The following is a 22,406-nucleotide window of genomic DNA, read 5'->3' as shown; positions in this document are numbered from 1 at the left end:
GTAAGGCATTTCAAGTTTTAAAAGTTGTTGGCAAGAACTTTCCCATAGGCATGATTATTTTTTAGAGCTTTCCCCCTTTTTAACAATGTAAAACTCAGACAGAAATTGTAGTTCTACATGACATTTTAGATGTGATTCTTTAAAAAGATAAATCAGAATTGTTCTAGGTGGCTAGAACAAAACTCAGAAGAATGAAGAAATTTAGTGTAAAAATTAATTAGCAAAAGAAGCTTGCAGAATTAATGAGAACAAGTGTTCTGGTTTTGAATGAAATCAGAACAAATGAGTCTTAACACTAATGTAGGATATAGCCCATGAATGATTTCACATTTGAGTCACTGTTTGAAGGCACAGACAGATAATATCTATCTTTTTAAAATATATTTTTAAAGCACAAATTTTATGCTTTAAAATGGTGCAAGTGTATTCCTGTTATCTCTTGGAGCATCTGATGAAGACAGTGGACAGACTCTCTTTTTATTCCAGCCTCGTCAAAGTATTTAAACACCAACCCCATCTTCCTTAAACTCATTGCTATCTGAGAGGTGTGCTGCTGGTCCTGTACAGGGGAATTTGAACTCTCTATTCTATGCTGAGGATAATAGATACAGGGCCAACTCCAAATGTTTCTCATTTTATGAAAAAAAATGTTCTGATTTAAAGGAAAACAACAGAAAACTATAGCATAGAAACTGGAACAGCCTTTCCAAGGCAGGGTGCTGACAGTCAGGGTCCAGGGTGCCATTTTCAAATTTGCTGTCTCTCCATAAATTTCATCAGGGTAATGGGAGAACAAAAAGTTTAGTCTCTTAAAAATTCATATATATTTTAAGGGTCCAATGCAGGCAAAAGAGACTGGAAGTGTAGGCTTTTGGTTTTTTTCCTTAAGACAGCCCAACATACTATCAGCAGTTCTGAGTCAGAACTGATTAGTGCAAGCTGGATGTACAAGCTGCTGTACAAATTCAAGATAGCCCTTTGCTTTCTATGAAAAATTTCCATATGAAAATGTAAACAAATAATCTAATATATCACATAAGTTCTTATTCATGGTCCATCCCTCATGGGAAATGATTGTTTTCTACTTCCTTTTCCATCCTCAATTACATGTCCTAAATTTGGAAAGAAAAGGCCTCCCTTCTTTTGTAGAATCATAGACTTATGGAATGGCTTTTGTTGGAAGGAACCTTAAAGATCATCTAATTCCATGGGCAGGAATGCCTTCCACTAGAGTAGGTTGCTCAGAGCCTCATCCAACTTGACCTTGGACATTTCCAGGGATGGGGCATCCACAACTTTTCTGGACAACCTGTTCCAATGTCTCCCACCCCTCCCCCGCCACAGTAAAGAATTTCTTCCTTCTATCTAATCTAAGCCTCCCATCTTTCACTTTAGAGAAGAGTCTTATCACTACATGTCCTTGTCAAAAGTCTCTCTCCAGCTTTCTTGTAGGCTCCTTTCAGGTACCGTAAAGCTGCAGTTAGGTCACTCCCAAGCCTTCTGCTCTCCACGCTGAACAATCCCATTTCTCTTAGCTTTCCTCGCAGGAAAGGTGCTTCATCCCCCTGGGGATCTTTGTGACCTCCTCTGGATGTGCTCCAGCAGGTCAATGTCCTTGCTGTGCTAAGGACCCCAGATCTGGATGCAGCACTCTAAGCCCAAGGATAATCTGTCAGTCCAGAGGCCATCGCCCTTTCATGCACTCAAAACCTTCCTTGGCTGTCTGTATGTAATTTTTTCTATATAAATTGGTCCTTTTTCAGTCTTAATTGTTGATAATTGTTGCTTTCCTTTTGGAAAGCAGCTTCTACTGTCCAGGACAGGTGTCCTGTGAACCCTGCTTTGTATTTATGTACTTCCTTTTCTGAAAGTGTAGATTTTTAGATAAGAGAAAAGGTGTTTGGTTGTTTGCAATGCTGTACAAATTTGCCACCTTGCATCTGTGATTACCATAGTTCTTTTTAGCAAACTGGTGCTAGATCTTACAGCATATTAGGGCTGGATCTTCATCTCTTTAAATAGACGTGTAAGGATCACGACCCATCCTATAATCTCCTATCATTCTCAGAGAGTGCCTGAGAAGAGAGGTGTCTCCCAGACTCAGAGACTGTAATTTTGAATGGCCTTTGTAAAAGCAAGTGAAAAGTCAGTGGAATATAAGAGCTCACTGTATGTGTCAGAACCAGTCGCATCCAAATTTTTTGTGTGCGTGCCTCCACATAGGATCCCATGGCTACGGACAGTGGAATTAACAAAAGTGTTTGGGGTTTTAGTAGTAGTAACTGGTTTGGGGTTTTTTTTTTTTTTTTTTTTTTTTACTTGCATGATTCTAGCTAAATTCTGTGCTGTTTATGTTTTAATCCTGAAGGATACTGTAGTATACATGAAATTGATAAATGTTTAGGTATGGCCTATGTATTTAAATACCACATCCTTGCTTTTCACTTCATGATTAACAGCTTTGTTGGTTGTCTGAGTAAACAGTGACTTCAATGTTTGCAGATGAAAAATGCAGTATTTCTTGTCATGACATTATTATTGCATTTTGCCTTCTATAGAGACTAAATATATGTGTCAATGTATCTGGCAGAGCTCTAAATATCAAAGACCAAAATAATTCAAGTGGGTGGGTGTTAGTGAAAAGGAAGAAAGAAAGACCCATATGAATGTGGTTTTTTGTGTGAATTTATCCATGTTGCTTTCTGTCCTGTAGATACATCATGACAAAATCAGCTTAAGTTGGGGGATCATTTCGGAATCAATGAAACAGTTTTTGGGCCATGTTCAGATTCAATAGAAATGTTTATTCGGTTCTATTTGCAAGGGCTTTTTTTGTTTCATATATTCAGATAGAAAGCAGGGAATTTGACATATTGGGCACTAAATTAGGTCAAACATGTTCATTATGATGTAGGAACTCTAGAATCTAACTCTTGAGAAGGCCTAAAATACCCCTGTTGTCCATTCTCTGCCCTGGGGCAGATCAACTGCATTTGAGCTGTTCCTGACGTGTTTGAATAGTCTGTTTTATAAAACTTCCCACAGTGGAAAGTCAACTATTTCTGCAGGTAACTTATTTCCTCACTGATGGAAGGTCTTTCCTTACGACAAGCTGGAGTTTCTCTAAGGAGAATTAGAACCCATTAGATTTTGTTCAAATAGCAGTAGACGTGGATAACCTTTTATTCAGTCCTCCTCCAGAAAGCACTTAGACACATCACAGAATTATGCAGCATTGCAGAATGGTTTGGGTTGGAAGGGACCTTAAAGATCATCTAGTGCCAGCTCCCCTGCTATGGGCAGAGACATGTTCCAGTAGACCAGGTTCCTAAAGCCACTTCCAAATTGGCCTTGAACACTCTCAGGGATGTGGCAACCACAGTTTTCCTGGGTTCCAGTATCTCACCATCCTCATTGTGAGGAGCTTTCTTGTAATATTCAATCTAAACTTAATCGGTCTCAACGTAAAGCCATCACCCCTTGTCCTGTCACTACATGCTCTTGTAAATAGTCCCCCTCCAAATTTCTTGTAGCCCCCTTTAGGTACTGAACGTCCTCAGTAAGTTCGCTCTGGAACCTTCTTATCTCCAGGCTGCTCAACCCCAACTCTCTCAACCTGTTTTCATAGGAGAGGTGTTCCAGCCCTCTGATCATCTTCTTGGCCTCTTCTGGACCTGCTCCAACAGATTCACATCCTTCTCATGACAGGGATCCCAGAGCTCAATGCTTTACATGCCCCTGTAACAAAAAATACTAGGTTGTAATGAGAAATCTCGTCTTTTGGGATAGCAAATATTTCGTTGTCTTAGACTCTTCTCAAAGGAGCTATACTTGGAGGTATGAAATATTTTAGTTTCCAAAACAGAAATCCTTGAGGCACTGTGAAAGGCAATTAGTGTTGACAGCACAGGCACTATATCACCAACTATATTAAAAAAAATTCTGGAGACTACTTTGCAAGATTTATGTATTAATGAAAATACTAACTCAGGATTTGGGAGCAGCAGGTTTTTGTTTCTTACTGTTCTGTGTACTTCCTGAAGGACTGTATGTGAAGTCTGAGAAGAGAACTTAATAACTAAGTCATGAAAGGGAATTGGGAGTTACATTGTCTGAAGTATCTTGCCATATGGAGATGTGAGTTACGGACAATTTCTGTGGGGCACTGCATGGGCAGAAACGGTTCAGGATTAAAGTCCACAAAACACCTATAAACTAACAGGTAATGAATTCCAAATGTGGGACAAGGTGCCATTCCTTTAAAATCTGCCTCATCAAGATGGTGATACGTTATCCTGATTAAGGTTCAGAATCACGATCTCTATTCTGTAAATAAGACCATAGCTAGGTGTCTCTCATAACATAGGCGTAAAGGCACTGCTAGTACATTTTTCCTTTCAAGGAAGCTATTTGGTAAGGATGTTTTCTGAAGATGTGGAAATCCATGTACGGCTCCTTTCTTGACCAGAGAAGCTGATAGTACTTCTCACCCATAAAAGTGCACTAAGAATTGTGCTGGCAGGTATTATTTAGCTTTTTCTTGTGGGGATGTTGCCCATTTGTGTTGAATAATTAAATATTTATTGGGACAGAGTACTGACACGTGGCTTTGCAGCTTAGAGGTTATAGCTATTACTGCTCTGACAAGTATGAAAGTCTAGGCTGTTTTGTCGTTGCTTGCATACCTAATGGTGGAACCCTCCCTCCCCAGCAAGTACTCAAACACCAGTGTTGAAAAGTCATAAATGCAAAGCCCTTCCCCCTCTTTTCTCTTCATTCTTTTCCACCTCCCCATTGTCACCATACTTATATTTAAATCTGGAAGGGGGAGGATTTAACAGAAAAATTAAGAACTTCACTTCAAATGCCCACTACGTCCCAGGGAGCCGTATGTTCATTCCTCTCAAGCTGCATTTAGGGGATGCGGGATGTTGCATTCAGTGGGAGGGTTGGTGACACATGGGGGGGAAGTGTAGCTAGAGTTCACCTAAATGAGCAGGTTGTGAAGGTATGCCAGAAATATGGAGTTTGTGAATGCTGACAGTTCTTAGACATTGAGCTGGTTGGTATGGTCCAGACAAGCACATTTTGAGACAAATAAATGCCAGGTACCTACTTAAAGAACTGTGTAGATGTGACACTACAAAGAGCCCATGCCTCCAGAGTTTCTGAGGATCTCGAATGCTTTCAAGCTGAGTCATTGCAAGTTGCATTAATAAAGCATCTGCATCGACTTAAACCAAGCAATAGTTATCTGTCCATGAAGCCTGGTACCTGGCTTCCCTTGGGGGCCAGGAGCAGATGCTCAGGAAAGAGTCAGAAAAGACTAAGCCATATATTGGGTGCTTTAGCTGTTTTGCAAGTCTAATGTGAATTTGTTTGAACTAGAAGTACAGAAAGTGTTCAGTGCTGGGAAATTCAGCCTTAGCCTATTTTATAAACATTCAGTGTGGTATTCACCGCAGCTGACTGGGGACGTGCCCAATCTGCTGCTGGAAATCATGAAGACAGGATTTGTTTGTAATTTCACCTCTGCCAAAGAGCCTCATTACTTCTTTGGACCAAGGTTTATAAGACTAGCATTCACAGCTTGAAAGCCTTTTCTTGAAATTATGGCTCTTAAATTGTTCCTGTTGGAAAAAGAAGACTTATTTATTTTCGCCCCTAGAAAATGTGAGATAGGAATTGAGCTGAAAGCGGTTTAAATTCAGGTCTTCCACTGCTTTGAGAAGTGCCCTCTCCCTTCCCAGTTCCAGGTAAGTCTGGGCAGCGATATTAGTGGGTTCCTGCAGCCTGAGAGCACGTATGCAGGTCTGAGCCCAGCTCCTCAGCTTAGCAAATGGTCACTGGCCTGGGAAAAGCCTTTCTTCCCTAACAGGACTCTCTGCATTGCAATAAGCAGTCAGTAGCTAAAGGATGTCTCTCCCTCAAGCATTGTGCAGATAGATACAATTGAAACCCTGAGATGTTTAGAAAATGCAATAATGGAGAACAAAAAAATCACCTAGATGGAGGAATCCATCTGATAAACCAAAAATGGAGTGGATCTTTAGTATGACAATAGAAACACTGCTTGAAGCTGCAGGCTTGTGCTCAGCTCCATGCCCTCATTAAAAGACATAAATTTACACTTTGTCTTAACCTCTCTAGTCTTTAATTTGGTCTTCAGTGTTGCTTATTTCTGGTCAGCAGTGTTTTGACCTTTATCTGCATGGAAAGCTGAGGTGAAGGAAAAGAGCGCTCTGCTGTTGCACTTACATATAAATCTGGCAACTGAAGGTCTGCCTGTTCCTGTGTCATTGCATGAAAAGACTATTTACTTATAGGGCATTTGGTGCAGATACTTCTGCCATATTGAATGATAATCATTTGTAGTTGCTGTGCAAGTTTGGTCATCACACCCTGATCTCATATGCACAATCTTCATTCAGCACAGTGTGGAATCATTGCTTTGACATGGTCCCCAAACATTCCAGTTCATCATTTAATTCCTGTTGTTTCATGCATTTCATATGTTTAGAGGCGTGTTTTGCAAATATATTTAATTGCATCATGCAAAATGAATCTTCTTATATCTGTTTGCTCCAGGAATGCCTGCTATCCTTGTACCCAGCTATTATAAACACTGTAATTACTTCTTTGTCCTCTAAGTGCTGGCTTAAAAGTTCCAGTAGTAAAACCCTTACTTTAAAATCTTCTGCCTGAAGCAATTAACAAACCATTAATCTGTTTAACAGCTTGTCTAAAAAACATGGAACTGCAGCCCCTTGTACGTGTGCCTATGGAAATTCAGTCTCTTCTCTGGAATTTTGTTTGTTTTCTTTGTTTGTAACTGGGTACAGCTTAATTTGTATGGCTTGATTTAGTCCCAGGAGCCACATTTGATTCTCTTTAAGTGATTATACTTAATATGCAAGAGTCATTAGGTATGATCAACTATAGTGTTTCATTAGAAGGGTTCAAAACATTGAGTTTTATGCATCTGTTTCTTCACTAGATTTAGCACTATAGTATACATTTATCTGATCAAATGCAGTTTGTGTCTGTGGGTTGATTTTGTGCCAGAGCCAATTCCCAAGTAATTCTATTTGGCACTAAGTTCTCCTTCAAGACAGCAGCAGTCTTTTTAAGGGGTAGAGTATAAGTGACATCTTGGTGTGTGTTTCACTAGTCATTTTCCTTTTGCAACCAAGGATGTGTAACAACCCTTACCAGATAATTATTGAACAACAATGCTGAAGCTTAGCTCCGTGTTTGTTAGGTTTATTATTATTATTTAATATATAGTAGCTTTGTAATTTAATTTTTTTAATGCACTATTAAGTTTTTCTTTACTTGAAGAGATTATTTTAAACACTTTCCTTTTCTTCTCAGCTGGGTTGACTAATGTTTAGAAATGGGTAACTGCAAAGTCACTGTGTTATTAAAACCCTTATTTATTACTAGCTGCAGTTAAATGCCTTGCCCATACTAGGTATCCATGCTGGGTCTCTATTTATAAATTTGTTATTTGTTCTGTAGCTTGTCAATAACATGAGTGCCAGAGCGTCTGTTAAATGTCATTTTAGAGTTGTTTCTGAATGTGTTTTAATATGGTCAGGCCGATGTTTCCATTTTAAACCAAGTTGTATCTATGCAGAACAGGGTCATCCTGTGGACAGAAATGCTCTTGTGATGCTGAGAGTAGGGCAACATACAGATCATGGCACTCTCTAAACAGACACTTTCTGGCCCACGGACCAGGCTTGGAACGAGACATCATTCTGCTTTTGCCATCTCCTTGTGTTTGCATAGTTAGACATGCTCATGATAAAAAGCCTTTTCCATTGTTTCCTCTCACTTTTTCACAGTGCAGGGGAAAGGGACCTGGGGTTCCTGATTAATGGCAAACTGAACATGTCTCAGCAGTGCCCTGGCAGTCAGGAGAGCCAAGCATGTCCTGGGGGGCATCAGACACAGCATGGCCAGGCAAGGGAGGGGATTGTTCTGCTCTGCTCTGCACTGGGGCAGCCTCACCTCCAGTGCAATTTTGGGCACCATAATATAAGATATAAAGCTATTAGAGAGTGTCCAAAGGAGGGCCATGAGGATGGTGAAGGGTCCTGAGGGAAAGCCATATGAAGAGTGGCTGAGGGCACTTGGTCTGTTCAGCCTGGAGAAGAGGAGGCTGAGGGGAGATCTCATTGCAGTCTGCAATTTCCTCAAAGGAGAAGCACTGACCTCTTGTCTCTGGTGACCTGCAATAACACCCAAGGGAATGGCCTAAAGTTTTGTGGGGAGGTTTAGGTTGGATATTAGGAAAAGGTTCTTCACCCAGAGGGTGACTGGGCACTGGAACAGGCTCCTCAGGGAAGTGGTCACTTCTCAGGCACCAAGCCTGACAGAGGTCAAGAAGTGTTTGGACAACACCTTAAGGAACATGGTGTGACTTTTGGGGCTGTCCTGTGCAGGGCCAGGAGTCGGATTCAATGACCGCTGTGGTTCCCTTCCAGCTGAAGATATTTTATGATTCTGTGATTTTAGTTTAACATCATGATCGTGTTGGTGTGCCCTGCATGAGGGTTTAGAGGACTCACTGCTTTCAATATGTCCTTTTTGACAGGAAGATCTGATTGTTTAGTTTAATAATTGTTTTCTACTGACATTAGTGGGATGGATCTGGGATCTTGATATTAAATTAAATAGATCAGCATCGATGAAAGAGTCACATCCTCCACAACAGGTTTATTTGGGTGTATTTTTTTTTCACATTTATATAATATGCCTATCAAACAACCTCCAGGCAGTTTTTTGATCTGTGATTTGTTATTACATCTGCAAAGGATTGGGAGCAGGCCAGAACAGCTGCGAGGGACCAGAAACAATAATTTTCTCCAATGAAAATGTGCCTGAGTATCAACAAGCATACAGAATGAGCCAAACTTTTAATTAAGCAGCAAGTCTCTATTATGATAAGCATTGAGGTCAGGCTATTGTGTAAATTCCACTTCTGTCTATCAAGGTCAAAAATTATAGATCTAGTTTGAAAATATCACTTAACAACTCTTGCAATTTTAATGTATTTTTTCTAAAATAATTTTCCTAAACCATTATATGTTTCAGCAAGGGAATACCAGATTAGTCTGAAAAAATTATGAACATAAAAATATCAGAATGTCCCATGAAGCTTCTTCCACAAGCTAGCAGTTCCTCTGAACAGTTTGTGATATAATTCATTGTTTCTAATAAGACTCTGAGAAGTTATATTTTAGCTACCTGCAAAAACAAGTACATCAGCTCCTAAAGTATACTTCTTAATCCTATAAAGCTGTAAGAGTTCTGTAAAATTGATATTCGGGGACAAATGTACTCTAGTTAAGATTAATTCTAAAAATATTTCAGAACAATTTGTCTCACCTATTTATTAACTCTGATTCTTCACCAATCTGAGCAACTAAGCAAGAGAATTCACTGCTCTCCATGTGCAAAGGACACAAGTCTCCATAGAGAGGTTTAAGAGTCCATTATATATTTTTGCAGTCTACCAATACTTCTTTATTAAAATGTTTCTTAAATAGTTCCCAAGAATAAAGAATTATATCACCCCAAGACTTCTGGATCACATAAAGGTCACCCTGGGAGTGATTTCTTGGATAGATGAATGTATCTTTGCTTAGTAAGATAAATGTATATGAAAGAGAAAATATCCAGCCTCTTTTATTTAGTTTTTTTATAATCTGGAACAGATACTTTCAGGTTTTAGCAAATCATAAATACAATCCCCAGAGAACAACCTGGTAAATTAAAAGGAAGCTGTCAACTTGAAAATATAACTTATCTCCACAGTTGTTTGGTTTTTTTTTAATAGTATAGTTATAAATACTAGAGAAGTACTGAAACATGGGATGTTATGTGTTTCAGCTTGTACATTTTACACGTTTGCTTGTCCTTGAGCCTCACTCGTGCCACTTTAATCTGTCACAGGTTATTGTGAAAGCTGCCCCAGGTTTAGAGATGAGACAATTTACTGCTTGTTTGCCATTATAATATTTAGGTGGATTGTGAATTAAGCACTGGCCTAGACCTTTGTGTACTATGAAGGAGTGAATTTCACCCTTTGTCACTCTCTTCCTGCTTGAAAAGAACCTTTAGGAATATGTTTCTTTTCCCCATGTAATCTTGATCCATTTACCTATCCAAATGGACGGTCTCTTCATAGAGATAGCTTTCTGAGCTAATTTCTTTAACCATATTTGCCTTGCTGTTGTAAGCCTCTGTTAACGTCCACCCTTCTACTATCAATTACCACTTTGTCTTATTCCTAAGGTCTGTCATCTCTCTGCATGTCTGCTCCTGTGCCTCACTAACTTTTGACTTCCACATCTGCTTCTTCAGCTCTTCATGACATATTCAGTGAGGAACTTTCCTGGTATTGTCACCCCCTGTGCACAGAAGCTTTTCAGAGAAAGCTATGTAACTATCTCATTTCATCTTCAAAATTCTGTTTTGTCCTGAAAGAAGAGGTGGTTGCAGTCATAGCAAGAATACCTGCTACAATATTCTCCTTCTCTTGATCATTATTGTCCCACTGTTTGCTCTTGCTTCTCCAGTTTCTCTTGTCTTGAACTGAAATGGACAGTGTAATAGAACAGAGCCTTCATGTATTAACCCAATACAGATCTTGTGCTGGATATTGGTTAATGTCTCTGTGTGGTGCCTATTTCCTCCCACACCCCCCAACCCAGAAAACTAGTTTGACAGATGAGTTCTGAAACGGAATTTTTAATATAGCTCAAATATCTCATGTCTAAAAAACGTCACCTTAGCTGGATCTCACACTTCCGTCAGCTTGCACAGACTTGCACAATACCAGTGGGGAAAAATGATTGAAGCTGCAAATGGATCTCTGTGCCTTTGAGTGGATTTAGCATTCTGGCTGCACCTCAGCTGATATGTATGGCTTCTTGTGCTTTTCTGACATGAAGGCAGCCTTGTTGCTCAACAGTTATAGCCCAAATAGTGGTGTTCAGTTCACTGCTGTAGCTGTATAACATTTTTTCTCTGAAAGGACAAACCAAAATGATGAAATTTTCCCAGGTCTTCCAGTTCCTTCCAGAAGTGTAGAGCCTACCTGGTTTTCAGAAATGCTGTGCCCTGTCACTGTGTGTGTGTGTGTATATTTATTTATTTATTTATTTATTTATTTATTTATTTATTTTAGCTCGGCACTTCCAAGTAGTCATGGTGTCTCTTCCTGAGAAGAGACAAGTCAAACAGCTCTTGTGTGAGCTGGAAAAAAATGGAATTAGCAGTAACAGATATAGTGGATTTGAAGTCCATTTTCTCAGAAGGCGGCTTTTGAAACTCTGGTGTAAACAAAGCAATGGTAACTTTTAAATTATTGTTGTTTTAATGAACTCTTAAAACAAGTTTAATCTGTGTGGATTTGCTAATTACCACAAGAAGAAGTGAAAGGATCCCTTGAGAGATTTCAGATCAGTCATTACGCCAAGCTGGTGTCGTCTCTCACACATTTTTTGTGGTTGTGTACTGTAGAAAAGCATAGGTAACAAAGCTGATGACTTTGTGTCTTACTGAGCAGTATGAAGATTCATGACAGACATATGCCTTTACTTATGTAATCAGAATTCTGTTTTTGAGATATCTTGTACGATTTTGGACAGAAAATGCTTGTGGCACACCCAGCGGTGTCTTTGCTAGGTCAGCAGCAACCCTGTAATTAGATGTTTCAGTATTCAGGATGCTGAATACATTATTGCCTGAAACAGTCCATCTTCTGCAGCCATAGGTGTATTTATTAATGCTGCTTCTTAATTTAATATCAATTTATTTATTGGATTCCTTGGTTTTTTCCCCCATCTAGGGAATGTGCCTGATATTCAGATATCTCTGCACTTAGGGGGGACAAGTCTGTTAGTTTTGAGGTTTAGAATCATCGTATGTTGCTCTTTGGTTGCATGTTGTGATCATCTTACCCTCGGACAGGGAACAAACCCCTCCTTATATTGGTGCTCTGTTCTATGGATAGTCCTCACACAGAGGGGAGGACTGATCTGGCATCCTTGCTCAATGCTGAACAGAAAGGAGTGCTCAAGTTGTAATGATCTTGGAAAACCAATCTTTGTGCCTGGCTTCACAGGGCTTTGCTGTAGCTCAGCCAAAAGAAGATGAGGGCTTGGATTGCCTTTGTGAAGTGGCATCAGGATGTTGGTCACAGATATTCAAAAGAATATTCTTAGTTAACTATAGCTAAGAGAACAGATGTGGAGATGTTCCCAAACCGTGAAATTACATCGCTGATTACAGGTATTTTTCTTAATAGTAGAAACTACATTTTTGCCCACAGCCTTTAAAAGTGCAATATTAGAATCCACCACCTCTTTTAGGGCCGTCTCTAGTGACCCCTTTTTGACTAAGTACTACAGAGAAACGTGTCCAGAAAGTGATCTTGCCTGGCTTCAGCTTTGTTTATAAGCTAGTGAAATGTGGTATTAACCTGGTGGTGGTAATAATGCAATAGGTTGTCAAGATGGGGGTTGCTGTCGTGGTTTAACCTGTCAGGTGCCTAAACATCACACAGCCCCTTCCCGATTCACCCCTTCTCAGTGGGGTGGAGGAAGGAATTGGGGGAAATAAAAGTAAAACTTGGGATTTTAGACAAAGCTTTTTGACAGAGCAGAAATGGAAGGGAAAATAGTAATAGCAACAATAATAAAGATTTTTGAATATTCAAAACAAGTTAGACCTTCCATCTACTGACCAGTGACCAGTCAGTGCCTGAGCAGTGACCTGTGGCCAGCTTTCCCCCGACTTTCATACTGATCATGGTGCCATATAGTATGGGATCTCCTTTGGAATACTTGGGGTCTGCTGTCCTGGCTGTCTCTTCCCAGGTTCTTGTGCTCCTCCAGCCTTCTCGCTGGTGGGCTGGTGTGAGAAAAGTCCTTGGCTTAGTGTAAACATTGCTTAGCAACAACTAAAACATCAATGTCTTATCAACTTTATTCTCATCCTAAATCCAAAACAGCCCTCTACCAGCTTCTAGGAAGAAAATTAACTCTATGCCAGCTGAAACCAGGACAGCTAAATATACAGAATAGCACACAGACCTGTGTTCTGTTTGCATTAACAAGCATCCAAGTTGTTATAAGGCTTCTGAATAAAACCAGAATTGGAATTTGAGCCTCTGCTAATGAGAGGTGAGGTTGTACAGTAATGGTAATAAAGGTGATTTGGGAGGTTTCAAGCAAATATTCTTCAACAGTGAAAGTATTTTCAAATTTTTCATCTGACGTTCTTCCAAGTTTGTATGTACATCTCTACCCAAACCAGCCTCCTCAATGACAGACACATCCCAGCAAAAGGAGAAAGACTTACCTAAGCACATGGACAGATTGCAAATGCAGAGAGTTGCAAAGACCTTTAGGGTGAGTTGTTGCAGTCAGACAGTTTTTAGACTGGATTTATTGCCTCATTCAGGGTTTCCCTTCTGATAGTGTCATGTGAATCTCAGTGTCAGTGAGCTGTGATAAGGGCACTGTTTCTCAGGTCAACTCGAGCTGGTACCTCTGAAGGATTCCTGATCCAGGATCCATATGGACTGTGCAAGGTAGTATGCATGGAAGGGGCATTACACAGTCAATGCAACTCTTGGCATTGCCTGATACAGAGGCACCTGCACCTTTTCTCAGTGTCAACTGCAGTTGGAAATGAAATTTATTTAATTAAGTCTCAGTAGCCCTTACGCTTTTGTGCTCACAGAAGCTTAAACCCCTGTACAGTCCATAATTTTTTAATAACCTTGGTAAATGGCTAATGTTAATAATTCTTGGATCCTCATACAAAATACAGGTTTCTGCCATCTCCCCAGGAGGCAATAAAAGATTCTCATCCAGCATTGAGGTTGTGACAGTTGTCACAAAGGCAATTGTCAAGCATTGGCAGATCCATGGAGCGCAACCTTCTACAAAATATTCAGGGAATGTTGTTTTCCCTTTTACTTCACTCTGTTGTCTGGTTATCAGCTTAGGGAGTGTGATGATGTAATCTGCAGTTTAATGACCTGATTCATTCTACTTAACTTACCTTTTGGGTCCTTTCTCTTTGATATATATTGGTGTGAAGCATTTTGTAATGCTTTGTAGGAAGGAAGTTGGATGAAGAGATATGGCACTATGTTTTGCCAAAGGTTTTGTTTAGCTACAGTCTTTCTGCATGTCAGCATGAGTATATATGATTGTGGAGCTCTGCAGCCATGACTTAGCAAGGCAGCTTTCCACTGTGATGACAGCCACTGCTTATTTCCCCTCCCTATGGCTCTGGCTGAAACAAATATTCTTCTATACCAAGGTTTAGGATGCTTCAAGCAAAACTATCTTGAGAAGTAAAAGTCATTGCAATATTCTTCATGGCTTTGATCTTGTGGTTTTGTTGATGGTTTGAGGTTCTTTTTTCTTTTATTTAATGCAGGCTTTATATTGTATTAGCATAAAACACCTTTGGTTATCCTAAATATCACTTTATGATACATCAGTCCTGCTCTCAAAATGGAACTGGTTTTATTACTGCTATTGAGTAGATTGACTTAATTTCACCATTTCTGGCAAAAAAAGACACAAAATTTAATCTCAAGTGAAATGTGGATAGTTTCCTCCTCTGTAATTTCTCTGGAGATGTGTGTAAATAGGAAGAATCTGTGTGGGCCATTGGAGGAGACAGGAGAGTGGATTCTATTCTTGGATTTGCTATGGACCTGCAGCACATCATGAGATAAATCAGATTTCACTTTATCTGAGTGAGTCCTTATTTAAGCATATTTCCTGCAAGGTTATCATGCAGTACATACCACTCTTGGGCACTGTTTTGAGTTAGAATCACAGAAGGATTTGGGTTGGAAGGGGCCTTAAAGATCTTCTAGTTCCAATCCCCTGCCACAGACAGGAACACCTTCCAGTAGACCAGGCTACACAAAGTCCCATCCAGCCTGGCCTCCAACAGTTCTATGGCTGGAACATCTGTAGCTTCTCTGGGCAACTTGTTCCAGTGCCTTACCAGTCTCTTGGTGAAGAATTTCTTCTTAGTACCCAACCTAGACTTGTCCTCTTTCAGTTTAAAGTCATTCCCCCTTGTACCATCACTGTGTGCCCTTGTCAAAAGTCCCTCTCCAGCTGTCTGGTGGCCTCTCTATGTACTGGAAGACTGCAATAAGGGCTAGATCTTGTCCTAAGCTCTTTGTGGACATACAGACTCTTGTTCTCCTGACAACTGAGAGGCACACAGTCCTTTGAAAGCAACCATTCTAACTTTCATGACCAAAGTAGAGGTATTATAGTTAGAAATAAATGAAGAGCTGCCCCCAGAGGCCAAGGCAGCCCACAGGAGCCATTTCACTTAGTCTATCTCCATCAAAAACTCTAACCTTACATTCATAAATGTCCTATTATCTCTAATCTGAGGTCAGTCCATGCCAGCTGTATGGAACAATGGTTACTAAGCAGTTCTTCACCTTGTGCCTGAATATAATTGATAGTAATTAATACAGTCTCTCTCATTATGACTGTTGCAGGGGCCCAGATAGAAAAGCAACATCAGCAGTTAGGTAATTGCAATTTAATTGGAAAGGGCCCATTTGCAGGGGTGCAGAATTGGGAAAGGTCAATGGGCAACAGCAGGCTCTGCTACGCTGCACAGAGGGAAGGACAAAGGCTGTCCCTATTCTCTCTCTTCTTTCCATCATAGTGCCAATTGACTGTACCTTCAAAAGATTTGATCCAATTCCTTGGAGGCCCCAAGAGTTTAGGAACCAGTTCTGTCCCTGGATAAAAGTGTGGTTAAGCTCATCATGTGCTACACCAGTGTGTATGAAATGTGGAAATTGCTCTTTTAAGATCCTCCTGGCCTGGAGCATGCTGCAGTGATTTGCTAAACTGTTTTGCATCTCTGCAGTTAGGTATGCTGCTTCAAATCTATTGTGCACCTTTCTGAAGAAAGGTGTTAATTTAATTAAAAAAAGATATGAATTTAATTTATTTCTGGTTTTCAGGGAAATATGCACTAACTGGGGACCTAGACTTGCTCTGTAGGTCTTCTGTTAAGAACTTGACCTCAAGCTATATATCCTAGGGGAGACTACTGGAGTAGTAGTTGAGCCAAAGGGCTGTACATATCCTTGGGATTTTTGACAGACCCAACACTGAGCCCTGAAATTGGTAGTGAATTTTCTGCACTGTGCTAGGAACATCTTTGGAGAAAAATAGTGTTGATTTCAAGAAGAATTAAATATGAAAAGCACAATTAAAAAATAGTGTGTTATTATAGCAACCAAAGCAGTTGGCTTTTTTTTTTCTTTCCTGGTTGTTAAAAGAAGTATAAATCTACACTGATGCAATAAAAATGACACAAGAGAATAAATGTATCAAGTTGTTATGGCAACTGAAATATGTAGGTTGGAATTTATGTATCCAGAACTTCTATGTAAGTAAAATAAACATTATCCTTGCTAATTAAAATAGCATGCAAAGATTATTTAATTTAAAATCATTAGTCATGTTTTCCCTTACAATTAATGACTTACTTTTTTTTTTTTTTCTGTTTCCAAGTATTTGCATTTGCTTCTAGCTGTGGTCTACTTATTTTCACGGCAAGATGGTGATTTCACTAATGTGAGCTAAAGTGTGGAGGGAGTCCACTGAAGCTAATGAATAAGATGTCAGTGTGAATGTGTGCAGGTGGACACAACTGGAATCAAACCATGTGCCTTAGCACGTCACTCTTGCTGCAGGTGACCTTTCTGCTTGCAGAGCCTCTTGCCAGTTGTCGTTACTCCATGCTTGAAGGGATCTCCCAGCAGCCACAGCTCCCTGTCTTTCTTCTCAGTTTGATACAGTGCACACTGAGCTCCTTCCAGAGCTTGTTTCTGCATTCAGCCTGCCCTCTTCAGCTGTAGATTTTGCTTCCAGGATATTTTATGATAGTGAATTCTAAATGAGCATTCATTAATTATGTTCAGCCTTTTAATTTTTCTAGTCCTTTTCCTCCAGCCTTCATAAGAGTTCAGTAATAGCTTCTGCTTTATTTGAAAGAAATAGATCTTTAATATCCCAAATTACTCTTCATGTTTTATCTTCTTTATGCCCAGCATAGTGCAGGCTGATAGCTGAAAGGTAAAGGAATGAGGAGAATGATCTCAGATCCCAGTGAGCTGAGGAAAATGCATTTATTTGTTTAATGTTTTAATCTCATTCATTCTCACATTCAGAGGTGTCTAAATTTGCCCTATGGAGTTTAAATACACTGCTACCACGAATTTTTGGAAAATACCCCATCAGCAATGCATTAGTTAATTGTCTCCATTTCTTGCGGGCAGATATCTGCCTGGCACAGAGCTACAGCTGGGGTGTGTCTGCCTGAAAACTGTAACCAGTCTCTCCAGTCTCATTCTTTGAGTGTCATTTTCATGCATCTGAACTGTAAATTATTTATCTCTTCATCCTAGCTGCAGAGTTAATCTTTGTGATTTTTTTTCTCGGTCATTTTTTCTCTTTGCCACATCAGATCCTGCCAACCACTGCTATTCACTGTGCCAGGTCTCAGCAGGGGAGACCTTATTTCAGCAACAGCCCTCTCAAGGCTTGTGTTTGCAGGGGCTCTGGTGGCTGCATAGTGCCCTGCTCCCTTCCCTTCCCTCCCCACTTATCACACATGGCAGAGTCCACCATTGTGTGACCTTGGTGACTCTCTGCTGCCTGGGGAAGGAGACACATGAGTGCCTTGATTTGTTTCCCAGCTTGAAAATAAAGCTCTGCATAAGCTCTTCTCTTTTCTGCCCCCTTACTTCTCTCTCCTGAGACCTCTCCTGGAATAGTGCATCCAGGTCACAATGTGGGAGAGATGTGGACTGTTGGAATGAGTCCAGAGGGATAGGGCTGGAGCATGTCTCCTATGAAGTCAGGCTGAGAGAGCTGGAGTTTTCAACCTGGAGAAGAGAAGGCTCCTGGGAGACCTTAGAGCACCTTCCAGTAAGTAAAAGGAACTTATCAAAAAGATGGGCACAAACTTTTTTGTGGAGAATGCTGTGGTAGGACAAGGAGTAATGGTTTTAAATTAAAGGAGAGTAGATTTAGATTTATATATAAGAAATAAGTTTTTTTTACAATGAGAGTGATGAAAGACTGAAACAGCTTGTTCAGAGAAGTGGTGGGTGACCCACCCCTGGTATCATTCAAGGTCAGGCTGGATGGAACTCTGAGCAAGCTGCTCTAGTGGAAGGTGTCCCTGCCTGTGGCTGGGGCATTGGAACAGGTGACCTTTAAAGTTCCCTTCCAACCAAACCATTCTATGATTCTATAACAAGTGACACTGGAGACACAGCCTGGATCAGCAAAATGAATCCTGTGTGTGTCTTCAGGTCAGTCATCAGGTTTGAGTTTGTGGGGCCAGCTGACTCCAGCCAGCTTCATCTGAACTCTCTGTCTGGGAGGAGAAAAGCTGGTGTGTGAGTTACTGTCTCCTCCCTGCCTGAATTCCCTGCCTGCAAAGTCAGTTGAGTTGCTGTAGATCCAGAGTCACAGTGCAGCTAGATAATTGTGTGATACAGATAGTGAGGGAAATCAGGTGTGAGTGTGGGTTTTGTATTAGTCCAGCAAAAGTACCTACTCTGGTAACTGATGGCTTGGATGAGAGCTTTTAGTGAATGGTCAAATATGTATCAGGGACGAACAAATGCAAAGTTCACCAGTGACATTCTGACATCCAGAAACACACTGAGAGCAAGATTTGCTCTCAGGAGGGTGGAGCAGCATTAAATCAGATCCTGACCTTTCTGAGACACAAGTCCACAGCCAGATAATTGTTCCTGAGCTGTAACACTCTTTAGAGCCGTCATAAAATTTTCTGAAAGGTTGAATCCATATTAGTTAAAGTGAAATAATAAAAATCCCAGGGCAAACTAAATATTATTGTGATATTAATGCTCACTTTCAAATACAATAACTTAAAAAAAAATAAAACACCTGTGATGGGATTTGTACAGTAGAATCCATACTCAAATGTGTATTTTTCTTCATTCACATTTACTGGTCATATTGGGAAGACTGGTGCAGAAGGGATTGAAGGATATTCTTGCAGGGCTTAGCCATGGGACCTCATAGTGCTCTACAGTATCACCCTGACTTAAGACAGCTGCAAAGTCTGAGCTAATGCAATGTGATATGGAGCAAACCTTGATGTCATCAAAAAATGAACAAGAAACCCTAACGTGGAAATGGAAATAAAATCCTTTCTGACATCTAAATCATTTGACATGGAACTATGCCTTTCTATAGGGCCTTAGAAATACTGAATTAGAAAAGAAAGCTCTGCTATATTATTTCTGGGTTGAAATTTAGGCCCAGCTGAGGCAAATTAAACTGCTTGATTTCTGTGGGATTATATTTCTGACTTTTATTTCTAGCATGACCTGCTCTGGGATTGTCTGACTTTTCAGTGATATTGATGAAAGTCATATCCTGTCAAAAAAATTTGTTGAATGATATTTCTTCCTGTAATAAGGAATGTAAGAAGCATAGAAATAGGACTAGCAAAGCACATCATCTTATGTTCTCTAGGATTATTTCTCTGCATGGCATGGCAGGAAAAACTCATCAAGCCCTCAATGATGCTTTGTCTTCCACACCCTGTCCAAGATGTACAATTTTTTTTCTATTTTTTTTTCTTTTTCCTGTGGTCCAGTGATATTGACAGCACATTTAGGAGAGCTGTCAACTCTGCATAGGTACGGCAGAAAGGTGCAGAGCTTGGAGGACAGATCACAGGCACAGAAGGCATTTGTGCTGTTGCTGGCACGTTGTAAAGGATGAATTTGACTTGAGTCCAGTTCTGGTTCACACACAGCTTGAGCAGAGCGTGAGCAGGTTGGCTGTACCTGGCACAGAGGTGTGCTCTGTTCTTTGCTAGTAGCAGCGTCCTGCTGAGCATCTCAGTTCAGCTCAGGTTGCTTTCTACTCCAACATAGCTGCTGAATGAATTAATTTACATCAATGTCCTGCAAAATGGATAATTCCAGCATATATTATTTTGAAATGTAGCTTTTTAGATGTTCTAATGATTTTCAAATATGCTTGCTGTAGAAAAGTTAATTAAATACAAGCAGTATCTCTCAGAACAATATGTTTCTGGGAGCATTTGGTTAGCAAGATGATCGATTTCCTGACAGATATCAGCATCCAAAAGTTAACAAATCACTGGGGTTTTTTATTCCTTTCCTCTCCTCATGCAAATGACTTAGGGCAAGCAGGCATTTATTGACAGGCTCTCATGGGACTGGAGCAGAGCTACCAACTGGTGATCCAAAGTGCCCAAAGACATCTTGGGCAGCCTCTGTTTTGAACTTCTCTCACTAACAGCATAGAGCAGAGTGTTCCCCAAGCCAGTGGCTGTAGGGGAAGGTGCTTTAGCTCTCTGAGCCTGAAGGCAGTTGCACACTTATTTGGGCTCATGGACTGAAGTTCCTTACGCTTCCACCCACCCTCCTGGGCCCTTTATAGAGCTCATCAGCCTTTTCTAGCCACATCTGCTCTAGAAAATATTCCATGTGTGTAAATAAATTCAAAGTTCTGGAAACAATATCTTAGACTGTGGAAGAGCAGAATAAAGTTTGCACGTATGTTTCCTGGTTTTTTAAAAATATTTTGTGTATTCTCAGTTTTGGGCTTCACCCCAAGAAATAAACATGTGGTAACTACTGGGGATGGTTATAAGTTCCTCCTATTAATATATCTGGTATAAATTCTGGAAATTCTGTAAGTTCTTATGCTAGACTGGGGAGTTCATCCACCATTATTCCATGGCTTGGCTGCTGCAGGAGGACCTCCCATAGAAACTCACCGAAGCCTCATATGCCATGATTGCCTGTGAGGGCAGATGCTCCTTCTGTCTGATTGCTGGCTCAGACAGGAACTGGAGCCTGCTGAAAGTGGAACTGGTGACTTAGTCTTTCATAACACGTATCTATGTACTTTGGCAAAAAGTAATCAGGCAGAGTTTTATTGTCACTTGATTGTGTCAATTGTGGATGTCCTAAAAAGCTACCTGCAAGATGTGTTATAAGCACAGAGAAACTTCACTGAGCTCTGTTAAAATTAGACATAATTAGCAAGGTAGGTAATGTGGTTATTATTTTATTAATAAATATTTAAATAATGGTGTGAGTTTGCACAATGAAAGAGACATGTTGAAGAGATTATGGTCTAAATAGAATCTGTTAATTGTAATCTAAATAGATTAGTGTTAATTATGCACAAAATTAGAAGGTTGCTTTAGGTGTGATCTGAAAGGCTCATGGTTACTAACCATGTGAGTAATGTTACCAAGTGAATTTTTGATCTGCCCTTGCTACATTTGCTTGTGAAATCTCTTCAGTTTCTCTGACCAGTTTGCAGAGAATAAGATCATGCTTTCTTCTGTGAAGAGGAAGATAGAGCTGTTCCAACTACCAGCCCTCTAGATACAGGGGTGTGATAAAAAGTCTATGGTTTTGGCAGTAATTGTAGTTCAAGCTTGAAGTCATTATTTCCAGAACCTCCTGCAAGGAAGTGTGAGCACAGTGCATGCTGTCCACTACATTTGTAGTGTGTCATGGTGGGGCTGCCCGTTCTGCATCTCCTGGTCCTGGTTCAGGAATAATTAGGTGTTGCTGAAACACTTCTTTTGCATGGGCAGGCAGCTTTTGGCTAAAAGTATACAAATAATTTTAAGCAGGACAGACTTTTTGTTGGCCTCCAAAGGGAGGTTGTATGTAATCAAGAATAAGAAAAGACTGTAATCCAAGATTGTTAGTTTTTAATAAATCTGTCCCAATGCACAGCAAGTATTCTTTCTGCCTCTTGGATTATACAGTCCCATATATTTCATAACACAGAATTAAATATGTCTTGGTGTTCAGATGGATTTCTAACATATGCTTTGCTAAAGTTGGAAAACCATGTATTATTTTGCTAATGATTACTGAACCCTAATACACAGGAACAGCGAGATGTTCCAGATTTATTACAATTACTCTCACTTGAGCTGTTTGAACCCCCAATGTCATTGATTTTCTGCTCTTTACAATGAATTTGTGACCCATTTCCCTAAGGAAAACAATGGAACCATTTAATAGCATCTTATGATATTGTTTTATGTTCTTTCAAAATACTGGAGCCAACTAATGGTGAAAAATGTGAGAAAAAACATGTAAAATGTAAACAAAGTAAGTTTCTTATCCTGTTCTGCAGCTACAGTCATTTGATAAATGTTACCATAGAAGTTTCTGCTGAAGCTTGTCAAAACCCTTTAGAGAAGTTGCAGGAGCTGAGCTCCTTTAGGATCAGGATCCTTTAAGTCTTGATGATTAGGGCAAATAAATAATG

General features: G+C 40.0%; 1 protein-coding gene across 1 annotated transcript in view; it reads left to right on the top strand.

Annotated features, from left to right (window-relative positions):
- The window catches only part of DLG2 (discs large MAGUK scaffold protein 2), an 890,387-nt gene that overhangs the window by 33,598 nt on the left and 834,383 nt on the right, over positions 1-22,406 (top strand). The window lies entirely within an intron of this gene.

Source organism: Camarhynchus parvulus, chromosome 1, assembly GCF_901933205.1.
Source record: "Camarhynchus parvulus chromosome 1, STF_HiC, whole genome shotgun sequence".
Taxonomy (NCBI): Eukaryota; Metazoa; Chordata; class Aves; order Passeriformes; family Thraupidae; genus Camarhynchus; species Camarhynchus parvulus.
Note: the sequence above shows the minus strand (reverse complement) of the source record. Positions and strands in the feature narration are given on the sequence as shown.